Consider the following 23,874-nt stretch of genomic DNA (forward strand, 5'->3'; position numbering starts at 1 on the left):
GAAAAGTACTGACTCAAGAAATCAGGGCAGGTTTTTCATAGGGAAAAAAAAAGCCTGAATCAAAAGAGAAAATGTATAAGAAAGGAAAAAAAGTTGTAAACAAGAAGCAAAACAAAAACCTAAATTATGTTTGGGACAAACTTTCCAAGTAGAAGAGGAATTTAATCTGAGTTAGGATTCTTTGAATTGGCTCTTGAAAATATAAAATAGGGATCTAATTCTAGGACAGTATGTGGTTTACTATAAAACAAATCTAGTATATAATAATTTCCTTCCACAATTCCCATGACTTGTGGCACAGACCCAAACCCTCTTCCATGATTCACGTCCAAACCTCCCAAGAGAGGTGTGATGGCCAGATTGTTAGTTTTAGTGTATGAGTAGTTTGGGTGAAATGACAAATGCTAGCACTCAGTCATACTGTGGAGAAGCAATGACCACAGTTATGAGCAAAGGGCAGAGCTCCACTGGCAGTTTATTATTAGCATCTTGAATATGTGTAAAAACGTTGTGTTTTTTTTAAGGTAAATAACATTTTCCTACCTAACTGGCCAGTCCTCAGGGACAATTTGTTAGTCATTCCACAGCATGAGCCAATTCCTCTTTTCCAGAGAGGAGAACAGAATGTCTCAGCAGATCCAGTAGTCTACCGGGCTGATGTTCCGAGGCGCCTTACAACTCCTGAAGTCTGCTTCTGTGCCCAGTAATCTCCTGAATCTGCATTTTACACAAACTCTGAGCCAGTGCTGACCATGCCCAGACTAACACCTCCTGGAATAGCCTTCCCTACTGCCTAAAACCTTGCCAGAGTAAATAATATACCAGTTTGCTGATGCAGCCTATTCCAGAACTCCTCCTAGTTTTAACCTTTCCAAATAGTCCCTAAATGTAAAATATAGTTAATCTGTGCCTCTGACTCATCAGATTATTCATTCCAAATTTTATGTTTGTTGTTAATTACCCCCTTTTTCTTCCTGTTTGCAGATTAATCACAGATCAATCCATCAAAACATGCAGAGAAATGAGTCCCAGCCTCATGGTCTCTGCTCACAACTCATTGCTCCTGATACAAGAGTGATCATTTCTTCCACATGTTATTTCCTCCTCATCCCTGACTACCTGACTCAAATTCTTGAATTGAGGAGAATACTGACAAGTATCAAATAATGTATGCAGCTTTGACAACAGCATTGCAAAAAATAAAAAGAGGAATTTCTACTAAAATTTGTGAGCATTCCAGATTCACCAGTTTTTCTAAAAATACCTCTTAGATATCTCAGCATTAGCAAATGAAAAAGAACTGGAGAGTATAAAGGAAAAAAAAAAAGAAGAAAAACAGAAAAAACCTTGCAACCTTTGACTGTAAAAGCTATCATTGGAGAGATCATATTATGCAGTTAGTTCTATATAACAACCTCACCTAAAACTTGTGGTAGTTAGAGATAATTCAACAGAGGAAAGCAGAAAGGCAGAGGTCTGCCTCAAAGGGCCAGCAACATCCTTTTTTTTTCTCAGAGCAGTTCCTACTTCATGTGTGGTGTTCCACATGCCCATTGGACCTCAAGCTCTAAGTGGGAGCACGAAGTCAGTTATTCCTGTTTTTGAAGGGGAAGTGAAGGGAGAGATAGGAGGAGGCAAAAATGGTGGTGACTGCTGGAGAAGCAGAATTTGAAGATCAAGATTTCCCGACTAAGAGATTAGAAGAAAAGATGACTGAAAAAAGAACTATATCTCCTTGGATATTTTCTGACACTTCCCAAAATGTATCTAAACAGCACCAGTCTTATCAGATAGAGGCACTGAGAGATGGATGTGAGCCAGCTGACAGACATGTGAGCAAAGGAGGGCAAGAGACTGGCAACATGAAAGCTCAGGCTACTGCAGAGCAGGGAAAAGCATATGCTGCAATTTCCCAGGCTGCCCCTTAAGCATGGAGAAAGGAGAGGAATACCACAGAAACAAAGCAGGCTATGCCTGAACCCCTGGGTGATAAACATTTAAAGACAAGGTAGAAAAGAATTGCTTAGAGCCATTACAAACCTAGCAGTGCAGAGTTCAGCCTGGGCCAAGGCACTCCAGCCCAGTTTGCCAAACTTGGAAGTGGCTCCATACAAACCTAAGCAGCCTCTTACTTTCCTATCTGATGGGCTCTTAATGCAGTTCCTCCATCTCCCACGTGTGAACAGTTGTAATGTTATGTTCTTACTTGCTATAGGATACCAGAGCTGTAATAGCAGTGGAAAGGCTGTAAGAAATCAGCACAAGAACCTAAGATTAAAGAAAAATTTATTAGTTGTCATTAATAAAAAAACCTAAACAGAGTTACAAGTTTCTGTATTTATCATGCGAATTTCCCTTGAAAACAAACAACCCCTAGTTCCCTGAGGACTTTTCCAACAGTCACTGAAGATATCTAATGAGGCAATATTTAAGAGACCTAATTATAAGAAAAAATAAACCTTGATAACCATCTTATCCCACGAACAGCTCAAATATGACTCAGAGTTTATTTTAATAATCCTCTCAGGTTAACACAACACAGTCCAAGCTACACTGTAGCAATGCAGCTACTGAGAGATCATGAAGAGGAGCCAGGAAGTCACCCACAACAGGATGCCTGACCAAACAGAGGTGAAAGACCAGAGATGTGATACGGAGGGCTGCAAATAGCAGCCCTGAGAAAGCAGGGCTTTGCCTTGCAAACTCATATCATTATATCAATTTTGGCCACTTTGCTCTGATCACCTGTGTCAACAAGGCATTTCCTCTGTTCTGTACCTTGAGCCACATTGCTGCACCTGCCCTTGAGGGAGGAGTTATTGGATTAACCCAGCTTCCTCTTATCTGTGTTTACTCACCAAAATTACTCTGCAGAGAAAACTCCCTGAATCGTCCCAGAGCTGCAGTTTCACTCATATGCAAAAACTCAGATGTGGCATTAAACATGCAGAGCTTTAAAAAAAAAAAAAAGAAAAGAAAAGAAAAAAAATTAGAAAAAAAGTTACCTCATTGTGAGTAACCACCACAAGCCAAGCTGGGTGAAGTCACTGGGGATTTTTCCAGCACGCCCACACTGCTGGGACTCTTTCAGAGGGACAGACACCTGCAGTGCTGCTGGGCAAAGGCAAACCTTTTTTCTCCACTTTCCCTGAACCGGGGGAGAAGAAAGTGGGTAACCACCAGAACAGACAAGGAAACAGGTTCAGACATGTTACTTTTGCTGCTGGTGTTGGGCCAACAGGGAAAAAAAAAAAAAAAAAAAAAAAAAAAGTGGAGTAATAAGGAATTCTGCTTGCTAACACTAGTGTTGGCTTTGCACCAAAACCATGACCCTTACAACATGTCACTATGGGATTGCTGGGCAAGCTGCTAGAGTCACTGAAGCAAGAGAGAGAAATCCCCAGATTTCCTACTGTGTGTAATTCTGCATAGCATGAGCTAACCATAACCCCCCTGAGATACCTCTTGGTTTTAGTCTCAAAATGGCCCCAAAAAAGACACACACAACAACAACAAAAAAAAAAAAAATAGAACTACACAGCATTTATCTTTAAAGCAAGTAAATTCTGATAACCAAAGACAAAAGACTTCAGCAACACTTTGTTTTGCTTTAAAGCAGCCTTCCAATCCTGAACTGGGAATAAAATCTCAGAGCTGTATGCCCAGTTGCTGAGATGGAGCAAGATACAGCTCCTAATGAGTCTTCCCACCGAGCAATCACAATCGGCTCCTTCAAGGTGAGCAGAGATTTCAACTGAAGGATAAACAGGAAACTGTTAATGACAACCTTAAAAGGTTAGATAAGGAAACAGGTTCCAAAGTACCTTATATTTATCTACTTGGCTTTCACCTGCAGATACTTGTGCCTCTTACTGCCTCCTCTGCAGGCCATTAATGACCCACCATATTGCTTACAGAAGACTTCACAGTAAGTCATTTGTGCAAAAGAACTGTCATATCTTGGGAAAAATTGAAAATATTCTCCTTAAAGGCAAAGGAAACAGGCTACTTCTCTCACCTGCAAATGGTAATTTGCCTCTGCTGAGACCACTCTCTAATAATATAAGCCTGTACTTAGTCAAAAACAGTGACTTGCATCTTCAATGCAGGAACTCCAAAGATAGTTCTTCAACACATCTGCTGAGCCTTTAATATACTGTTTTCTAAGGAACTGCATTTTTTCACAGCATCCTGAAGTTCAGGAAGCTCTCATCATGACATCAGGGCCAGTTTAAAATTCAATGAAGACAAAACATACCGATGTAACTGATGCAAGTTAAAGTTGGATCTTGCAGCTTTCTAAGCCCTTGTGGCACTTCTACAGACAGACAAGCAAATCCTGGTCAAAACCAACCTATACCCACAACTATGCCAAACTGCATAAGTTTCAAAGAAATGTGCCACCATTTTGCAAAAGTGAGAAGGAGAGTAGGGTATCGGCACACTGAAATATTTTCTTAGCCTATCTTTCTAAGTACTTATAGCAGTGCTTCTGAAGTCCCCTTCTTCTGTCAAGTGGAAAATTTCTGAGATTCCAGAGGCCCACATGTGACTTGGCTAGAAAAATGCGAGGCCCAACCTTTTAGCACACAGGCCACCCACATGAACAGATCACTCACAGGACCTGGGATAAGAAGTCTGAACTCTCAAATAAATCAAGAGTTTGACCTTGGGCGGGTTTAGCAGAGCTTAGAATCAAATCTAGGGAGTCAAACACACATGAATACTGCAGCTCTTTTCTGCTACAGCTTCCTGATAGAAGAAGACAATGATCAATGTTGAAGAATAACTTGGTGAACAGGAATGTAGAGAGTCCACAGAGGTATATTGGAATACTAGACATTTTAAGTTGTTGGGAAGAAGAGATGGGAAAACAAAATTTCTCACTAGAGGAAGGAAAATTAGGACAGAAATTAAAAAGAGTAATTGACAAATAGCACTCTCAAATACAACCTGAGAGGACCTCCATACCTACAACATGGAATGCATCTAAGGTGCTGTGATAACTTGGTACCACATAATTTTCTGGTTGTTTGTGAATTTACATAGCTGCAAGACAATAATTTTCCCAAAAAAAATTATTCAGCAAGCAGGTTTCTAGTGATTCAGTCGACTTCTAAAATAAACACTATCACAGCTGATTATAAGCACTTACCCATGCTGTAACTGCTGTCATGTTCAGATACACAGGAGTATAACACTACCTTCAATAACAATACCAGAAAAATGACATTCATTTTCTAAGTCAAGCAAGGTCTTACTTTCAGCTTGAGGGCATTCAGCTGTCTGCCTGTAATAAGGGAACTTTTCAATGTCATCTCCAGGCAAGCCCAATGTTCAGGAAAAGTTCTACAAATCAAAGCACAGACCATATGATTTTGATGACAACCCGCTCACCCAAAGAGAAAAGTGCAGGATGCATGCAATCCCTTGCCTCTCCCCAGTCAAACCAATACCTTTATTTCCCCCTGCAATGGTTTATATACTGAAAAGAAAAATAACAATGGCTATTAACCATCTGCTTCTCACCCCATTACAGCTAAAATGTGGTCAACTGAATAATTTACTTCTTTTTGCTCTGCCTGGGAGATAAGATTGGTGAGAAGGAAAATTATATTCCCAGCTCCTAGCACAGGAACAAATAAGGGACCTTCAGCAAATGAGAGAGAGATGAGAGAGAGAGATAAGGAGGCCCTTATTTTCTGGTGGAGATGGAAGTGGGGATATGCCGAGCACAAGAAGGCAAACCTGCAACCAACAGGAATGTTTGAAGAAGGAGTAGATGGGAGAGGAACCTGGAGAGACCCCCAGGGGAAAAACATGGTGCAGGGAGGTCTCAGTGCCATATTCAGGGCTGCAGAATACACACCACATGGTGGTTGTCAATATTATAACAATTTTCTGGAACTAGTTAACAGGGTCCCCCTGACAGCCTGAGAAGTTTTTATGAGACAGATTCAGTGAAGTGGGTTGAAATAAATTCACGAGAGGTGCTGGACTTCCTCTGAGTCGTGAAGAGGGCTGGAGAGGTGAAAAGAGAAGGGGTAGGCGAAGGTACAAGCTGGCTGTCACACCTGGGGACAGCGAAGGAGCACGGTGTTGGCCTGCACGTACACTGGGGGCTGGTGCCTGCTGATAAAGAGGCAGCATTTTTACCCCAGGGTAGCCAACATGCATGTCGAGGTAAAATAACAGTGACAATGAGGCACTACAAGTTCTACCATGAAGTGACTTGCCAAGATGAGTATTGTACCCTGCCTGGGGTTGACCTGAGGGAGTTTACCTCATGGTAAAACGAGTGTGTGTTGCCTTTGCTGAGATTTCTTATTCAGACAGTTGACATGTACCTTTGTTACCCTGAGGAAAAACCACTCAGGTTTTTCTGACAGTGAAAATATGATGATTCACATCTTGGTGCCCTGTTCAAGAAACTGAAACCATTTTGCATTTGCTCTGGGTGTCATTAGTAATTTTTCTTCACTTACTTTCACTTAAAAGCATATAATTTGACCAATACACAGATGCATATGCTCACCAGACAGGCTTCTGAAATTTTGCAAAGATTTTTTTCATATACTGCAGATGTAATTTACTTTTCATTTCTGCACAGGGCCATCTTTCACTATGTCATTTTCTTGCAAACAGTTAAGAGGAAATGAACACAACACAAATTAAATTTTTAACCAAAATCACTCTGGAGGAATAACCCATCATCTTCTTCTTCTAATTAAAATAAACCTTATTGTTCAGCATTTATAAAAAGAATTAAAAGTCAACATGCAGGTGAAAACCCTTTCATGCATATATAACTCATTATTCTGCTCATGTGCCAGTATCACAACACACCAAATAAATACATATTAAACTTTTCACAAGCATTAATTATTGAGAAGAAAGCTAAATTCTTGCATGAGTATTATTAAAATATTATCAGAAACTTCCACACTAAATTCACTGGGGATCAGTTTCATACTCCTTGCATCCCTTAATACACATTCTGGGCAATAACTGTAAGCAATTTAGGGGAGGGATGACCCTTCCTTGTTTAAGAAATGGTCAGTACCATATATAATTTCACTCCTCCTTCACTGTAAACAATGATCAGTGACAATTAATAGCAGTCTTAATGGTTTATAAATCCTTTATAAAGGATTTTAGAGATAGGTCTTTTAATTAAAGCAACCTTGGCCTCTCTCTAGAAATATAGCTTAGGAATTGGCTTGCTTTTAATGTGCCTCCTTCAGTCAAGAAGATTGAAGATAAAACAGGCTGGTCAAGTTTTCTCTGACCCTCTTCCACACTCCCCAGCCTCAGCAAAACGACCTTTCCAACTCCATGGTACCATGAGCAGCCAGCAGATGGATACAACTGGTGGATGCTCTTCCATTACAGAACTCTACAAGGCTGCTCATCTGCACACAGCAGTCAGAAACACGTGGTGTGCCTGTGTTAAGCATTTTGTGCTCAGTGGTAGAGAAGCTCTCAGCTGCTACCCCTGGCATTTCCCACCAGGATAACAGAATTAATCTTCAGGGACATCCTGGCCAAGATCCGACATCTCACATCTGCCCTGCACCACCATTTCGGGTGCCTCTGCCCTTTGCATGACCACGTTAGGACTCCAAGAATGTGGGAGATCTATGCAGCTACCTCAGTCTCCAGGAAGCTGGGTCACATATCAGGCAGGAGCTAAGCAGGCACAGGTGAACATCTAGCTTTGGCTTAGATCCTCCTCTCACCCCTCTCAGAAGACTAAAGCTTTCCAGGCTCCCAGCTACACGAGCACTGGATGTCTGTGTAGAAATAGTTTTGCAGTCACAACTACTGCAGTGATGACAAACACAAGCATATAAAACACCTTCTTATCCATCACCCAGAGCATTTCAAAGGTCAGAAGTGTTTTTCCACCGGATTAATTTGTTTCCTCTATAGGACAAATTTATGGATCACATAGTTGCTCTGAGCTGGAATATGCAAAGACAGTATTAGCAACCAATGCATTATATAATGCAGCAAAAGATGGCCTGAGGTTTCTACTGTTTCAGAGGTTTGGGTCATGCTTCCAACCCTTATTCTACTGATAGAAAGGTTAAAAAATTAGTGTCCTAGTGGAAACCAAGATCCTCATTGCCATTACCTTCATTTCAGGAGCTAGGAAAATGTCAAATATTACAAGAATCAGAATGCAAATCACAAGGGAAAACAACCAACAATCCAAAGGAAGACCAAATCTGCCACGCCACACCAGGCCAACCATTCACGTCCAGCATCCCACTCCTAGCAGAAGCATTTAATCACTGCCTTGGATTTTGAGAAAGACACACATAATACACCTTACCAATTAAAAAATGCTGTATGTGGATAAGGGAAAATCCTTCCTGATCCCTACAGAGACTACCCAATGTGCTCAAATATGAGATTTAATTAAGCCTGTATTATTACTTCAAATGTTACAACTGTTCATAACGTTTTCTAGGCCCTTTTCAATCCAGCATGGCATTCACATTTACAGCCTCCTGTGGCTCAGAAGTCCACCAGCTCAGCCTCACTCTGTGAGGCACCTTCTGTGGATGATTACAATTTACTGGCCCTTTTGCCTCATTTTCTTTATTCAACACCATGCCAGGCAGAAATCTATAGCTTTTTGACAATGTCACCCACCTCGGGCAGTCACCTCCAAGTCCACATGGATGTTGGCTGGGTGATAGAGAAGGGAGGTTGAGAGGAAGAAAGGAAATAATTGAAAAGGTGCATCAGGACTAGCAGCACAATGCCTTCTCAAGCTTGCCTAGACACCCTGAGTCTGCCTACATGTGCAAAATTTGGATTATATCTATAATGGTGCAATTATTAATAAAAAAAAATAATTATATTATTGTTGCTTCAGCCTCCCTTCTAGAATATCCTCTGCTTTCTGCCTCTGCAATCTAACAAAAATTTACTTTTAACATGTTGAAAGCAGCAGATAAGAGAGAAACAAAACCTCAGGTCCAACTATAAAGAGAAAAGGAAGGAAGGAAGAGGGAAGGCAACAAGTTAATAATTGTTCAGAATCTGAAGTCTACAGTAAAGAAGGAAATAGTTTTGTTCTCTTAAACAAACACCTTACTAATGACAGGGTCTCCTGCCCATTTCCCACAATCCTCTGGATAATTTTTTTTAATAAAAGGATCTGTAGGTTCAGCCTGTGCCTTACATAAAGTCGATTCTGAAGAAAATTACTTGGAGGGGGAAGGAAAAAGGGGAACTAACAGGGAAGTCGATTCAGAGAAGAAAATGTTGTGTTTTTGGAAATTCTCCTCCCTAAAATTACACAGTACCTCATTTTGGAAACTGCAGAGTAATACCTCAGCAGTGCTGGAACAGAGTGAGACCCTGGGCAATGCCAGCTGACAATCTGCCCCAGCTGTGGCTGCAGCGCTGCAGAGCTGGTGAGCCCGGAGCCCCACAGCCCATCAGCTGACTGCCAGGGCCACATCTCAACTGAGAACAGCTTTCTACAGTGAAAAAGACATTTCCAATGGAAGTTTTTGCTTTTGAAGGAATTTGGTGTCTTCCTGTAAATCTGCATCACTATAAGGCAGCTAATCAATCAACCAGAGTGAGCTCAGCAGAAGTCCACCAGAACTGGAGCTCTTGCCCAGTGTGCAGGACCTGAGGGAGGTGGGCTTGTCCAGCTTGAAGAGATGGCTTTAGAAAACAGCAGCCCCCAGGGCTTATGAGGATAACCAGCAAGGAGATGGAGGCATGTTCTTCACGGTGGCACATAGTGGGAGAGCAACGAGCGTAAGTTGCAAGCAGGGTTCAGACTGGATTTGAGGAAAATATTTTTTCACAATAAAAGTCTTTGAAATCAAGCAGGGGAACAGGATGTCCAGAGGGGTTATGCAATCTTCATTCTTGGGGCTTTCAATACCTGACCAGACAAAGTCTGGAGCAACCTGGTCTGATCTTTTAGCTGACCCCATTTTGAGTAAAAGGTTTCACATCAGGCTTTCTAAATCCCTTCTAACCTGAATGATCTTATGATCTTAAAACTCTCTGCCTACTCCACCATACACAGATTTAAGAACTGAACCATTTGGAGCAGATGAACTCATTCAGATGCAAGCCACACCATCCCCTTGCATCTCCTTTAAATTGTGTCAGAACTCATTCAGCTTATCATCATCATCAGTGCCCATCTATTTGCAGTTTGTGTGACTGGAGATCTCATCAAGTAATTCTGTTATCTGACACTTGTTTATAAACCTTTCTACAGCATTTACAAATGCTGTGCAAACAGTGCACTAATGATAATGAATCAAGGCTCCTGGAACAGCCAGACCACATCCTGCAGCCACCCATTCATTCCCTGCAAGGCTTGGAGAGGCTTTATCCCATCCCTTTAGCTGTTTTATTTCTGTGTCTTTATGAATTGCCTGTGATACTGAGGGGCCTCTTTGCCCTCCAGCACAGCTTTACTATTAGGCTTTACTATCATTACCTACCTAAAAGTTTTGGGGAGCAAGCAGAGCAAATGCAGCAACCTCTTCTAGGTACTAATGCTTTTATTCCTGTTAATGTCACACTTGTGAAATCTGTCAGTATCCAACAAGCATCTAGTATCTAATGAAAGACTTTGGCAAGCTCTCAGCAGTCTTGAGATCAGCCTGTGAAATGTGAGGACACAACAATAAATGCAGTGGTCCATATGGGTCCTGAGGTCATTAAAGACCAGCACAAAGTATATGAAGTCACTGCAAAGATTCTAATAAAACTTTGCAGGCTTTGGAACAAGCAAACAGAGCAGGAACAGCAGATTGCTGCGATTTTGGAGAGCTTTGTGATTTTCCCCTGTTTGGCAAAGCAAAATGTTAAGAATAGGAATCCAGGGAACAACAAAAGTATAGGCTTCAAAATTTTCACTGTCCTATAACACAGTAACATCACACTCTTCAAAGTACTCATCTCTGCAACACCTCTGCAAGGCAAATACAGCACCCCTGTTCTACAGATTCAGAAGTGAGGCACTGGAAAACTAAGTGGTGTGCTGAAAACCATACAGTGAACAGAGAACTGAATCAGGTCTCCCAAATTCCAGGCCATTATCTAGACCTGGTAGATATGGTTAATATATATTTTCTTACAAAAATTAAGGTGTTTTCCTCCTCAGAACAGGTTTGCAAAGATTTTCTAAAACACTTTATCTTGTCTCAATTTACCAAGATTTCAATTTCTCAAAATTTAGACAAACATTTGACTGAAATGCAACACAATAAGTGTTCAAACTAGATCACTTTTGAACACTGTGAAGAGGGATTACCTTGGAATTTTTTAATTGCATGTGCTTTCCCTACCTTTTTTTTTTCTATTTTTGTACAAGAATAAACCATTGCTGGTTGAAAAGATGCAAAAACTGGGGTCGTGGTGTCTAGAAACTACAAGATTAGACAAGTAAAATCTACCACAACACCTGCTGCTCTTCTAGATGCCCCACACACAGCACTTTTAGCAAGAATTACTGAGTCAAGAGATACCTAATTAGCACTTAGTCTGCATCTGACCTTCTGCATCTGACCCAGGTACAGAAATGAATATGATAGCTGAAGTTTCTGTTTTCTAGCTTTCTGTTTTTAATGAAAAAACTGTTCTTCTGTCAAGCAAGAGTTTAATGGAAGTTTTTTTTTGAGCAGTCCCACTGCCAAGTACTCTCAAGGCCCATTAATTCACCCACTAAGGGCATTTAGTGTCTCTAAGTGCTCAATACTTTTATACTTGACCCTCTGGGATCAACATAACATGATACTCAGAGGGAGAGAAGTAGTTCCAAGTAGCACAAAACCTAAAAGTGTTGGTGCACATTTGCTGGCAGATTTAACTGGGATGGATGAAGCATTCACCAGCTGTCACCTCCATCCCTCTTTTGGAAGCCACCATCCCAAGGAGGCTTCAGCACAACAAGTATCCCCTCTTGAGTCAGCAGGGGTTACAGCCTGAAGCCAGCAGGAGCCCACAGGAGGACAGGACAGCAGGCTCTCAGCTCCCTGGCCAGGGTGCAGGCACACATCACATCCCACCAGCCCATGGCAAGGCACAGGGTGGGGAGGGAGAGGAGCTGGGAGCCGTTTCTCCTTCAGCTGCCTCTGACTGAACTCTCACCAAGCGTGAGTCAACACCCAAAGCCGGTTAGAAGGCTGCAGCATACAGCTCTGCTGGTTTATAAAAAGGAATGACCCTATAAAAATAGTTAGGGTTCAAATCTTCAGCATGCACATCTGCTCTTTGAGACAGACTCTAAGGTCACTTTGAATCACAAAGTGAAATTCATGGCTAGTGAAATCCAAGGAAAATGACTGCCTTTCCCCTTGAGTCTGAACTTTTATCTACTCATCTGAACATTTTGCAAAAAACAACAGAAACCTATTACAAAGATTGCTGGTGCATGAAATGATTGAGAAATATTTGCAGTTTGAAAGCAGTTTCACTTCCTGCCTGATACCACAATGAAGCTTTTTAATAAAGTTAACATCGCTCTTATTTGTTTTATACCTATGTCCTTATTTTGTCTGTTTTATATTTCTTGAATACTTCTGTTAAAGAAAAAAACCACATCTCCTAAAGCCAGAAGTTCCTGAGTTTTCATTGTAAGTCACACTGCTGATAATGTAATAATGTTTCTAATAATAATACTTTATGCTTACACTGTAGAGCAGCTCTCATCCAAATACTTCAATGCATCCTACCAATTTTAGCTAAGCTACCTATATATAAGCATACCATTTAACAGCTGGGCAGCTTGAAAGATTTTGTGACCCTCTTTCCACAAGCATACAGGCTGAAGAAGTATGTTATGGAGTCCTGAATTAAAATACTTCAGGAACCATTAAACTATACTGCCTGTGCAACACCTATTCACAGCAGTTAAGCTCCAGAGCTGACAGAATACTAATTAAATTAATTTTGCAAATGCTTGTGTGCTGATATTTGTAAGGTTGTGTTCCAATATGCAGACAAGCTGTTAGATAGTCATAAAATGTATTTGAGTCGTGAAAGTAATGAATTTCAGCATGAATAACTATCTAAAGACAGTCCTACGGAATAGAAAACATAACAAAAAGCTATCATATGTCCCCTACTATTATTTTTGGTTACTTAAAACGTTTCAGCTGCCCACTCAAAAAGCCATGTGAGCACTATCGTAATCTTGCAGGCTCTGTTCTCTTTCTAGAAACTGCTTGCATAGTATCCAGAATAAAAAAGCTAAATTTGTTCATTGCATTTTTAACCAATACAGTTAAATACAAACCCAAATACCATCCTGACCCACAAAGAAATTGCTACAGGGATGGCTGGCCAATTGTTCTTGCTTTTAGTTCCAAAGGAGACTCTGGTTTCTTTAACAGCCTCTTCCAAGGTGGTGTAATTGGCAGCGTGGCCATTACCCACTAAAATCACACAGCCAAACTTTGGTACCATAGTGATAACCCAGCCCATGCTCTGCACTGCCTCAAAGGTCATGCTTCTTGCATCTTTTTCTGAAGCCATCTGGGGGCACCTGTTGGCTGTTGGACTTGCTGGACTCTGGGATACTTTTGCAGCATGATGGACATTCTTATATAACTAAATAATGTGACATATATATTGAAAGTCTTTCCTTTTTAACCATTTTCTTCCTATATGGAGAGTTAGACAAGCATATTTAAACATGCATAGGGCTAAATGAGTTGCAAGACCCACACCAAAATGTGATTATGGTTAGTGACAAATGCGGGAAATACGCAGTAAGATAGGGTGTGAAGGGCAGGAAGCAAAGATGGTATCTGGGTGATTCATGTGTGTCTTTGTCTTCCAAACAAAAAATTCATTGCCCAGGGACAATCCCAGAGTGAGCTGGTGTGAAACCATCATAATATGTACATTCCTTCTGCCTAGGTAGACTTGTCTATGTTAGATCCTTCCAGTGCAGCACACTGGAGGGTTTATGGACCAGGACCCGAAACAACTGGAAATGGCAGAAATCCTAGAGAAAAGCTTTTTCTGATGTGAAGAGTTTTCCTCCCTCTTCAGGGAGTCCTGACAGCAGTCTGAGGCTATCACTGTTCTCTGTCTCAGCTTGCACATTGCCCACTGCCCACCAAGACACAGGGAAGGGCTGATGGCCAGCAGACACACAGGATTTGCAGCACATGTTTCCAGGTGGGCAGTGTCACCATGGGACCTGCAGAATCTCCAGTGCTTTAAAATTCTGCTCTTATCCTTCCTTCTTTCTTTAAGCATACTATTTCTTTTTTGTTTTCTGATCTTCACTATGCACTCACACAGAGATCATCAGGTCACCAGGGCAGGGCTGGGCTGGCAGTGTCCCTCTGCGCATGCACACACCTGGCAGGATAACCACGTTTCAAGCAAGACACCAAGAGTGGATAACAATTGAAGTGCAATATATGAAAGGAAACATGGAAATTGGAGGACAACTTTTCCCTGTTTCAGCAGGAAAAACAGGGTCAACTCATAACAAGGGACAAGATATTATAATAATGGAATTATCACTGTATAGGTTTTTTTCCTGGAAATTCCTAGAATTTCCACTGTCTGTGTGAGGATATCTTCTATACCCATACCCCACATCCTTGCATTCCAACCTACTAACCTTACTCTTTCCCAATACCTTCATATCCACCACTCCAACTTCTTACGGCTATAAAAACTCCATACAGACCTACATACCTGGAACTTACAGAACATACATATCTATATTCATTTTTGGGCACATAAAGAATATTTAGGCAACAGTCCAATTCCCTGAACCTCCTGTGTTCTTCAAATCCTCTTCTCTGCATTGCCCAGGATTTAGGACAAAACTTGGTATCTCCTTTTAAAAACAGAAAAAGGCACAAACTGCAATGTTGAGAGTGCAGGGAATTGTATCTCTCCATACCTATTTTCCACTAGACCTGAGCACTTTTCAGTCAGGGTACTAGCTTGGTCAGGCTGTATTTGTTCATTCTGTTTGGCTAAGATATAAAAGATATGCATCCATCATATGAAGAATGGATGTTACTAGGGGATGTTGATGGGCACTGTAATATATTACAGGTTGCACAATAAAACAGAACAATGACCTATGTCATAGGAATAACAATTGGTAAACATGCTGTCTCCCTTTTTATGGAGCATTTCAGATTTTGTCTGGCTTTTACTGCACTGCAAGCAACATTTGCTTTGTGTTAGGTTACTCTTCTCTTTTATTCTCCTTTCAAATCAATGGAGATTTGTTCTACAATTACCAATTTTTTTTTTCTTTTCTTATATACCACTCCACTATCCACACAAATGCAGCAAGATCAACCAGCCAAGTACAACTAAAGCAATCTTGGAAATAACAGAAATAAAGTAATATACCCCTCAACCCTTCCCTCATACACAAACAAAAAGTTGCTAAACAGTACAAGACAGCCAACATGAAAATCTCCAGCATTGTTCTCTTCTTGATCCTGATTTAAAAGGCAAAAAAAATTGGAAAATACAGGAGAGGAAAAAAAAGGCATAGGCATGTACAGTTATAAGGACAAAAATAAATTCTCATGTAGGGCATTGTATCAAATTTCCAAAGCTTTTTCTGGTGTATACCAAATACCTTCTCATTGATTCAACTAACAGAGGATATAGCAGTATATTGATCCAGCTAGCATAGCTGCAAGTTGTATGTGAGTACACAGACACGTATTAAACACATTTTGGAAACAAAAAGTAGTTTTTAGTACATCACTCCTCTCAACATGGCTGTAGCATTGCTGCCAATTGTACTGCAGTTTAATATAGATTTCCTATGGAAATTAATTCCACATGCTGAAGGCTTACTGGTTAATGCCGATGAGTCACTCATTTATCTGTTTTGCATTTGTTGACTGTCAATGCTATAGAATAACCCCCACCTTCTCTGGTTATGAGACAGTGAATAGTAGCTCCTCATGTTTCCTCTGTTCAGTAGTTTCCAATAATTGCCCTATGCTTCTCAAGGAAATTTTACAGTGTACTATATGTCTTTTCATACAGGCCTCCTTCCTAAGATCTTTACACTCTTATTTAGTCTATTTTGTTTCATACAAAGTTTGTGAGGCAATCAAATATTTATAGTATTATTAGTAAGCTCCTAAATTGTAGAGTATATTGTTAATATTTTCCTTATCAGTCTGTTTCCTTGCAGATAAAAAGCAGTTGTTAGGTGAAGACATGTAAACATCACAGCTAAAATGAGAGTGGATGTTGTGTATCTGCTTTCTCTATGTGGTCTCCTGTAATTCTGTAGGGCTGACTGAGCATGTTAAGGTTATAGTTTGGTTTGAGATGGAGTTCTGCAAGGAAAGCATCGCTTAATGCACCAAAGCTGGATCCTCTTACTTTGGTTTTTATTCTGCTTTATTCTACTTCAGCAAGATTTCACTTGGGAGATTTGCAGCTCAGAAACAGCCTGAAGTCATTGTCTCACTTTAAGAAAGCATATCTAGGGAGACCAATTTCCCCTCTGTATTATCAGTGCTCTTCGTGTAAGTGATAATTATAGGTCAGGGCCTGATTCTCAGCTTACCAAAACAATTGTGAAACTATTAACGTCCACTGAGTTTCTCCCAATACAATAGAGATTTCCAAACCCTGCAATCAGTTCAGATAAATATTACAATTTTGTAAATGACCTTCTGAGGATCCTGGTGACCATATGTTTGAATCTCAACATGCATACTGGACATAAACAGCACATTATTTCCAAACAAATTATGAAATTGGTTTTGTTAAAAGCAACATTTGGTAAAAAGTCCTTTAGTGAATGAATTCCTGCACTTAACAGAAAGTAAGAAAACAATTGTTTCCTGTAATTGGACAGTTTGATTAGAGGCAGGTGGTGCAGAGCTGAGAAAACTGGAGCCATGAAGCCAATTTTAACATCAAGTACGTTTCCTTTTCTTTAGGATCCCGAAGCATAACATGCAAATTGCTTCCCCAAAAAAAAAAAAAAATCAGTTTCTATTTATTATCCCTTCTGGTACTCTATCCGTAGTGGAAGTCTGCAGCTTGGAAAGAGCTGCACACTTGATGCTCATCATACACAATGATACAGGCATAAAAAGGACAGAGACTTAAGAGGAAAAAAAAAAAGAAAAAGTAAAAAGAAAAAGTGTTTAACATTTCCTTGAAAGGGTAGGCAAGATATGTGGTGTTGTGGCAAGCACCTTTTCTTGTAAATCCCAATTCAAACAACACACCCTCATAATTATCAACTGTAGCTTTATTACTTTTATTACCAGTAGTCTGAGAAGTCCCAGTGATGAACCACTGTTCTGAGCAGCATACAAAGAAGCACCTTGGACTGCAGTAGAACTAAATTTAATTTGTCTTTTGTTGAAATTTCAGTGTGTATCAGTCTCAGTTACCACACAAGTGAATACGATAACCAGGTCTACTCACCCAGCCTCAGCCCACATTAAGCCAGACACCATATCTGCTCAAGAAGAAACCAAAGTCCTGCCATGGGATGGGAAAGAGGTTGACCATTTTATATACAGCTGATTTAAAGTACACAGAATACTGAACATTGAACTGAGATAGAATTAGTTTTCTTTTTCATAGCCCACATCACACTGATCATTCACAAGAGTATGGCTTAAACAACTGAAGGATAAAAGCCCCAGGGACAAATTTGCTGCAGGCGTAGACCAACATATAACTTTGATCAGTACAATGGCACACCAGGAACTGCCAGCGCCACCAACCTCTCTGGAAGCTGACTCCTCATGTGCTGTGGTGGGAGATGCTCATCACTCCCATTCTGACATGGTGCAGAGGACGTGACCTCATCCCGCCCACTCCGAGCGAGAGCCCGCTGCACATCTTGTCAGAGGCGAGAACAGGAAGAAGGCGCCGCGCTGGGCCCGGTGCGTGGGAGGAGGAAGCCGCCTTGGTTAGTGTCACCCAGCGCGACTGCGAGCGCTGCACACTCCCACTCCAACCACCTGCATCCTACCAGCGAGCTACACCTCTGATCTGGACTGAGACGCCGTGTGAGCACAAATTTACCACCCCAGTGCTGCCGGGAAGGGGGAGGCCTGTGCGAATGGTGGCACTAAACCACTGAGCGTGGTGAGCAATGTGGTGGCAGGAAGGAGCTTCTCAAGTGCAAGGCAAAACTTGCAAGGGACACTTCCAGGCTTGTGAGCCCTCCCTGTCACCCTGCTCACAGCTGGGTCCAATTCCCCCACATGGCCATGAGTGTGGGAGTGCCTTTGGGCCAAGCTTCCTCCAGAAGCACTGTCTAGTGAGGTACATTAGCGAAATGCACACAGAGCGGGTCAGAAGCATCAGCAGTCTGATCACAGTGAGGGCTGACACCTGTGCAGAATACAGGTGGATGGCTTAAAACATTTGACAGGGTAGAACAAACCAGCCCAGCTGGTGCTGGAATGAGAGACAAGTAACACACATGGATATGTTGGTACTATTACAACTGCAATATTTCACGAGGGAGATAAGTACAGAACAATATCTTTACTGTATCAAGCTCACACCTACCTTCAGTCAGCATCAGCCATGCATGACCTCTTCTCCATCTATTCTTTCCCTCAACAAGGTATTTATTGCAGGCATGCTTGCAGGGCAAGTGACTTTCTGCATCAGTACTTGCACCTTTTAAACAAGGGTAACGTGCTGTGTATTATATCCCAAATATTTACAAGTTAGACTTTGTGTAAGAGTAAGGGACAACAGAAATTCCAGGTGGTTGCTTAATGCCACAAAAAAATGCTCCTTGTTAAATAAAATCACTAATTATGAGAAACAAAAGTGAAGTTATATGAAATCAAGGAATGTCTTCATGTCTCTAACACACTTCACTGGCCACTGCTAGTAACTTGCTAGCTCCAGCTCAAAATATCATCTGTCCTTTTCTTAGTTGTCCCAAAATTCTCCTTACTTTGCCATTAACTCTTCCAGAGCAGTGCAACCAGGATCCAGAAAGATGATTGTCAAGCCCAGCATTGATTCAGTAGTGACCAGACAAAAGGATTTTATATAATAGGAAGAGTCATCACCCACAATATGGGAAACTAAGCACTTTTGAGCAAATCCTGGAGCTCAAGCCTTCCTTGGCAAGTCTCTAAGACACCCACTAAGATGAGAGGAAAAGGAACTGTTCTGAACATAACACTCTGGATGCTGGTCTGGAAGAGGCTCCCTAAAACTAGAAACCTGATCCTCAGCACTGAATAAGCTTGATTATACTGTGTTACGTTTATAATATCCACTTACTTCATAAGATTTGTAAATTTAATTTTAAGCTCAATATCAATCCACCAAAAGTATTTCCGTTTCCTCTGAGAAGTCAAAACAAAAAAAAAACCCTCTTTGGTAGAGACAGTATTTCTCAGGCAATCATGCTGACTATGGATAATCAAATCACACCATTGAAGTTCTCTCACTGTACTCCTCTTCAGGTTTTCCAGCCTCCTCCACGTGGATATTTCCTCTTTTCATACTGCAGTATTTACCTAAATGATGCAAAAGCACAGGGATACACCAGACAAACACTGATTTTAAAGATGTTTGAGCATTTAGCTTCCTTGGCATTAGGAACAGGACATCTCACAAAATCTGGTTGTTAGAGTGGGACTGGAACAAAACAGCATTACAGCATTAGTCTGTGAAGCTGGAGTCGGATAGTCATGTTTGAAAACAGTCTTTTATCACCAAAGAGGAGAGAAAGTAGGCACAAATCAGCTAGACATAACATCAACAGCTATGCAAGGGAGGAGGAATTCCTGTCCTTATTTTGTTAAATCTCCAGCAATTCCAGTCTAACTAGGCCTAGTCCAGGAGCAGCTGCTACTGAGAAATGCAGTCTCCTCCCTAAGCTGCTATTTTCCATTTCAGGCACAAGACACCTCTCTCAGTTCATCCTGTTGCAACAAATATTCTACAATACACACACTAATAACAGCACAAAGATTTTACTAAAACAAGCCCTCCAAGAAACACTGGCTGTCCTGGGAGGAGAACCTGAGAGGGCAAAGACACCATGGCTGTTTTTACTGAAGGTGCTCAGATACTCCAGCAATGAGAGTGATGCAGAAACAGAAATTAAATAGAAACCACCCAGCTGACAAAACTCTGATCTACTTGGATTGTCTCTAGGTCATCACTGACATTTCACACTCTTGCTGGTCCTCCAGCACCTCCCAGTTTTCTCGTGTTTTCCCAATTGCCTCAGAATTCAGAGAAACTGGTTACCTAGGCATGGGTTATATCGACCTTGAGAAATTGAGTTTCCAGGCATTTCGATTTCATGATCACCTGTGCAGGTCTGATCCTGATCTTCTCTAGTAATTCTCTTTTCTCCCTTGGGAAATTTCTGCCATCTGTTCCCTTATTCTTTCCTGAAAATGGAGGCAAAAATATAGCTTTTAACAACACCCTCAGTAAATGCGTTCACTTTCTCTCACATGCCAGATCATCCCTTTCAGTAGCCTGTTACTCAAAATGCACTGCAAGCAAATACATATAATTGTATTTTAAAGTGAGCAAAGGTTTCAATTACCAGTTTCATTCTTGCCCAGTGCATATATTTATTTCAAACACTTATGCATGTTTCCTTTCATTCACCATCTGTCTTATTTTATTTCCATTCATTCTTTCTGTTATGCATTGTCATCTAATGTAGAGCATTGTAATGGAAAAAAGGTCTTCTAATTCCACCACTTATCCCTCAAACTCATGGTGTGACCCCATGTGTGTCATTAAGCCTTAATAAGCTTCATTTCCTACCTTTAAAAAGGATATTGCCTGTTTGAACCATTGCATTAAAATTGTTTAATTTAATCAGAGCAGCAACACTTTATAAATGTTAGGTACTATTTCCATTTCATGCCAATCATGCCACCCACATTAATAAACTCCTTTGTGTTTACTTCTAGGCTCACACATATGTCAGAATCTACTCTCAGGCTCTGGGTCCACAATAAACAGGTAAATTTCACTTTGTAGAGATCTGTCTTGCTCCTGAACAATTTTCCCTTTTCAAAAGCTTTCCTCCAAAAATTATCCTTCATGAAAACATGCACAGAAAACCTGTTAAAAAGAAACTGATTTTTTGAGCTGAACAACAGATAATGTAAATAATTCAGTCACCTATTCTGCTGATTGCTCTCTTTTGTTAGTAAGAGTATCTGAATGTACACGTCCACCCAAAGCATTTTTAATACATTGCAATCAACACTAAAATGAGGAGCGAGACCCTAGGAAAGAGAATTTAGGGATGGACCCCATCTATTTATTTGTGGCTCAAAGAGGTGCAGAAAGCCTGTAACACTCAAATAATGGTAATGAATTGAAAATTGATATGCTTTGGTTTGTTTGGGGTTTTGTTCAAGTTTGGTTTTTTAACTCCAGTATGATATAACTCTAAACTGTTGGCTGAGATAGGTTACTCTTGTTTTAGTTTTGAAGTGTCTCATTAATATTCAGCTCCACAAATTCTAGTTTCTTTAGCAAAGCAAAAATATCTTTCCTACTCAGAGTAACTCAACAAAACCTCATTTGGTTACTGCCACTGGAAACTTTGCAGTCACAAGTCCAGGTGGCCTTGTGCTTCAGGCAATAATTTGCTAACACCTTTTACACTTCAAGCCCCAGCTACATTCCTGACATGCTCAAAACTCCTCTAAACATCATTTTCACATTAGAACATTCAAGAAATACAGAATCAGACCCAAGGACAGCAGAGTATGTGTTGTACAGTTTACTGGGGTAGAAACATCTCAATTATCATTTGTCCTTGCTTGTAGGAGGTTATATCAGCTCTTTGGGTCTGGTTGCTCTAGCAGAGAGAACTGCCTGTCAGTTGCTTTCTATTATAATGTCAGACAGTGTCTGCTCTTGGCATGTTCAGTAACACAAATGGGTGGGAGACAGTTTATGAGTGGAAGAGTTTGGGAATTTTCATTATTCCTCTGAAGTAGGAAGGCCTGATCAATGGCTTGACCCTAGCCATTGAAAAGACTGGAGCAGAGTTGAGTGCCTATTTCATGTCTGCTATTTCTCTCCCCTGAACAGATTAAAAAAAAAATAGGGAAAAAACACAGTCATGACACTTTAGCTCAGTAAATCTGTAAGGCAAGACAACTCACGTTTGGGCATTTAATGCTCCATAGCAGGAGCAATCTAGGAAACTTTAAAGCTCTGAAAACCACAACATTTTCTCTAAGATTCACTTCACTTCTTTTTTTTAGTGATTCCTGACTAGCTGTTACAAAGCTCATAGCTACCATAATATACCTCCATAAGAGTGCAGCTACTTTTCTGTCCTGGCCCCTTAGATATTTACCCTCAGCCAACATCCATGAGTTTTTCCTGGAATTTTGTTTTCTAAAATTTTCCTTCTTCCTACAACATCAAAGTTATCTATTTTTTAGGTCGCCTGGTGTCTCAAGGGCTCACCACTAGTTTCTTCCTGTCTGATTGTCTAAACCCCCTGCAGAGATCTCTGCCCACTAAACACTATTAAAGAGCAAGAAGGGGGATGCAGAAGATCTGACACCTCAGCAACTATTTTGTTTGCTCTCAAAGACTGAGTGACTACTATCTTTCATTCATCACCCAAAAATAATTATACACATTTACCAGCCAAAAGAGCACTGCTACATAAATACAAGTGCTAGCATTACACAGATTATTTCATCTATTCAAGATGGACACCATTTCCCTGTTGTCTTCTGCAAGTCTTTCTTTGACTTCAGGCCTTAATTTTTCCTTCTTCTCTACAGAAGGGTACTTCTCTCTGTGCTCTGTTTTCACAGCAGTACAGCACTTCCCAAGAGGTTATGAATTTATTTGGCAGCATCATCCATCTTTCCCACAAGTTCCTTACACCTAGAGCTCAGTCATCAGCCTGCTGCAACTTTCACTCCTCCCATATATCTGCTTGAGAAGTGCTGAGTAGCACAACATGCTTCAACCCCTCACTTTTGCAGTCACCCAACTTTGGAGGCCTTGTCCCAAGGCACCTCTCCCTGCAGTGAAACACCCACTTCTTTAGACTAACACATGGCAGATTCATGCCCAAGAAAAAAAAAGAAAAAGGGAAAGGGCTTGTTTCACCTACAGACCTTACAGGCTCAGCTGATCCCCTGGTAGAGGAAAACACGTAGAATATGTATCGCTGCCATAAATTGTAGGTAGTTAAAAGAAAAAGAACCCCGTGGAGATATCTGAAATCTAATCTCAGACAGGCAGCAATCTAAAATAAACTACAGCTGGTGTTTCAGCTTTGATTCTGCTTCCACCAAAGGCAAATGGCACAATTCCCATTGATTCCAATTAAATCACAGACTAGGTCCTCTTCTTACTCATCTTTCTTTTTTTGATGCCTCTATCTGATTTTTAGTTGTAAATTTCCCTGCAATAGTGCTCTCAGGACCATAAAAAACTTTTGAGAAATCCATACAAGTGCAAATCTTGGTACTATTTTTTTTAATAAGAAAATAGGGTCGATTTTTAACTCTCCCAATTAATGGCATGAAAGGAAAAGCAGCATGGTTTTGTGCTAATGGTTTAGTTGGTTTCAGTTAGGGCTAGAATCTGTCCTAAGAACCAACATACCTTCTGTGCATCTCTACACTTCAGAAAAAGGCACTATCTTATGACAGTAAATACATAAATGCAAGAATGCAACTTTTAACCATTTTGCAGCTGGTGTTTAACCCCTTTTGCATCTAGCTTGCATGACCTTGATATGCCTTATCTGAAAGCAGAACATGCAGACACTTGTTTTTGGGCTGCACTCACACACCTGTACAGAGGAAGCTGTGGTGCTGTGCAACATCTCTGCACTGGTGCTGCCATTCTTGT

General features: G+C 40.7%; 1 long non-coding RNA gene across 1 annotated transcript in view; it reads right to left on the minus strand.

Moving 5' to 3' along the window:
* Positions 1–23,874, minus strand: part of LOC127059469 (uncharacterized) — a 130,280-nt gene that overhangs the window by 99,850 nt on the left and 6,556 nt on the right. The window contains exons 2-3 of the long non-coding RNA XR_007777363.1: positions 2,859–2,952; positions 2,133–2,268 (exon numbers count right to left, since the gene is read on the minus strand). This is a non-coding gene — a long non-coding RNA (uncharacterized LOC127059469). The remainder of the gene's footprint in view (positions 1–2,132; positions 2,269–2,858; positions 2,953–23,874) is intronic.

This window comes from Serinus canaria, chromosome 3 (assembly GCF_022539315.1).
Source record: "Serinus canaria isolate serCan28SL12 chromosome 3, serCan2020, whole genome shotgun sequence".
NCBI classification, from domain to species: domain Eukaryota; kingdom Metazoa; phylum Chordata; class Aves; order Passeriformes; family Fringillidae; genus Serinus; species Serinus canaria.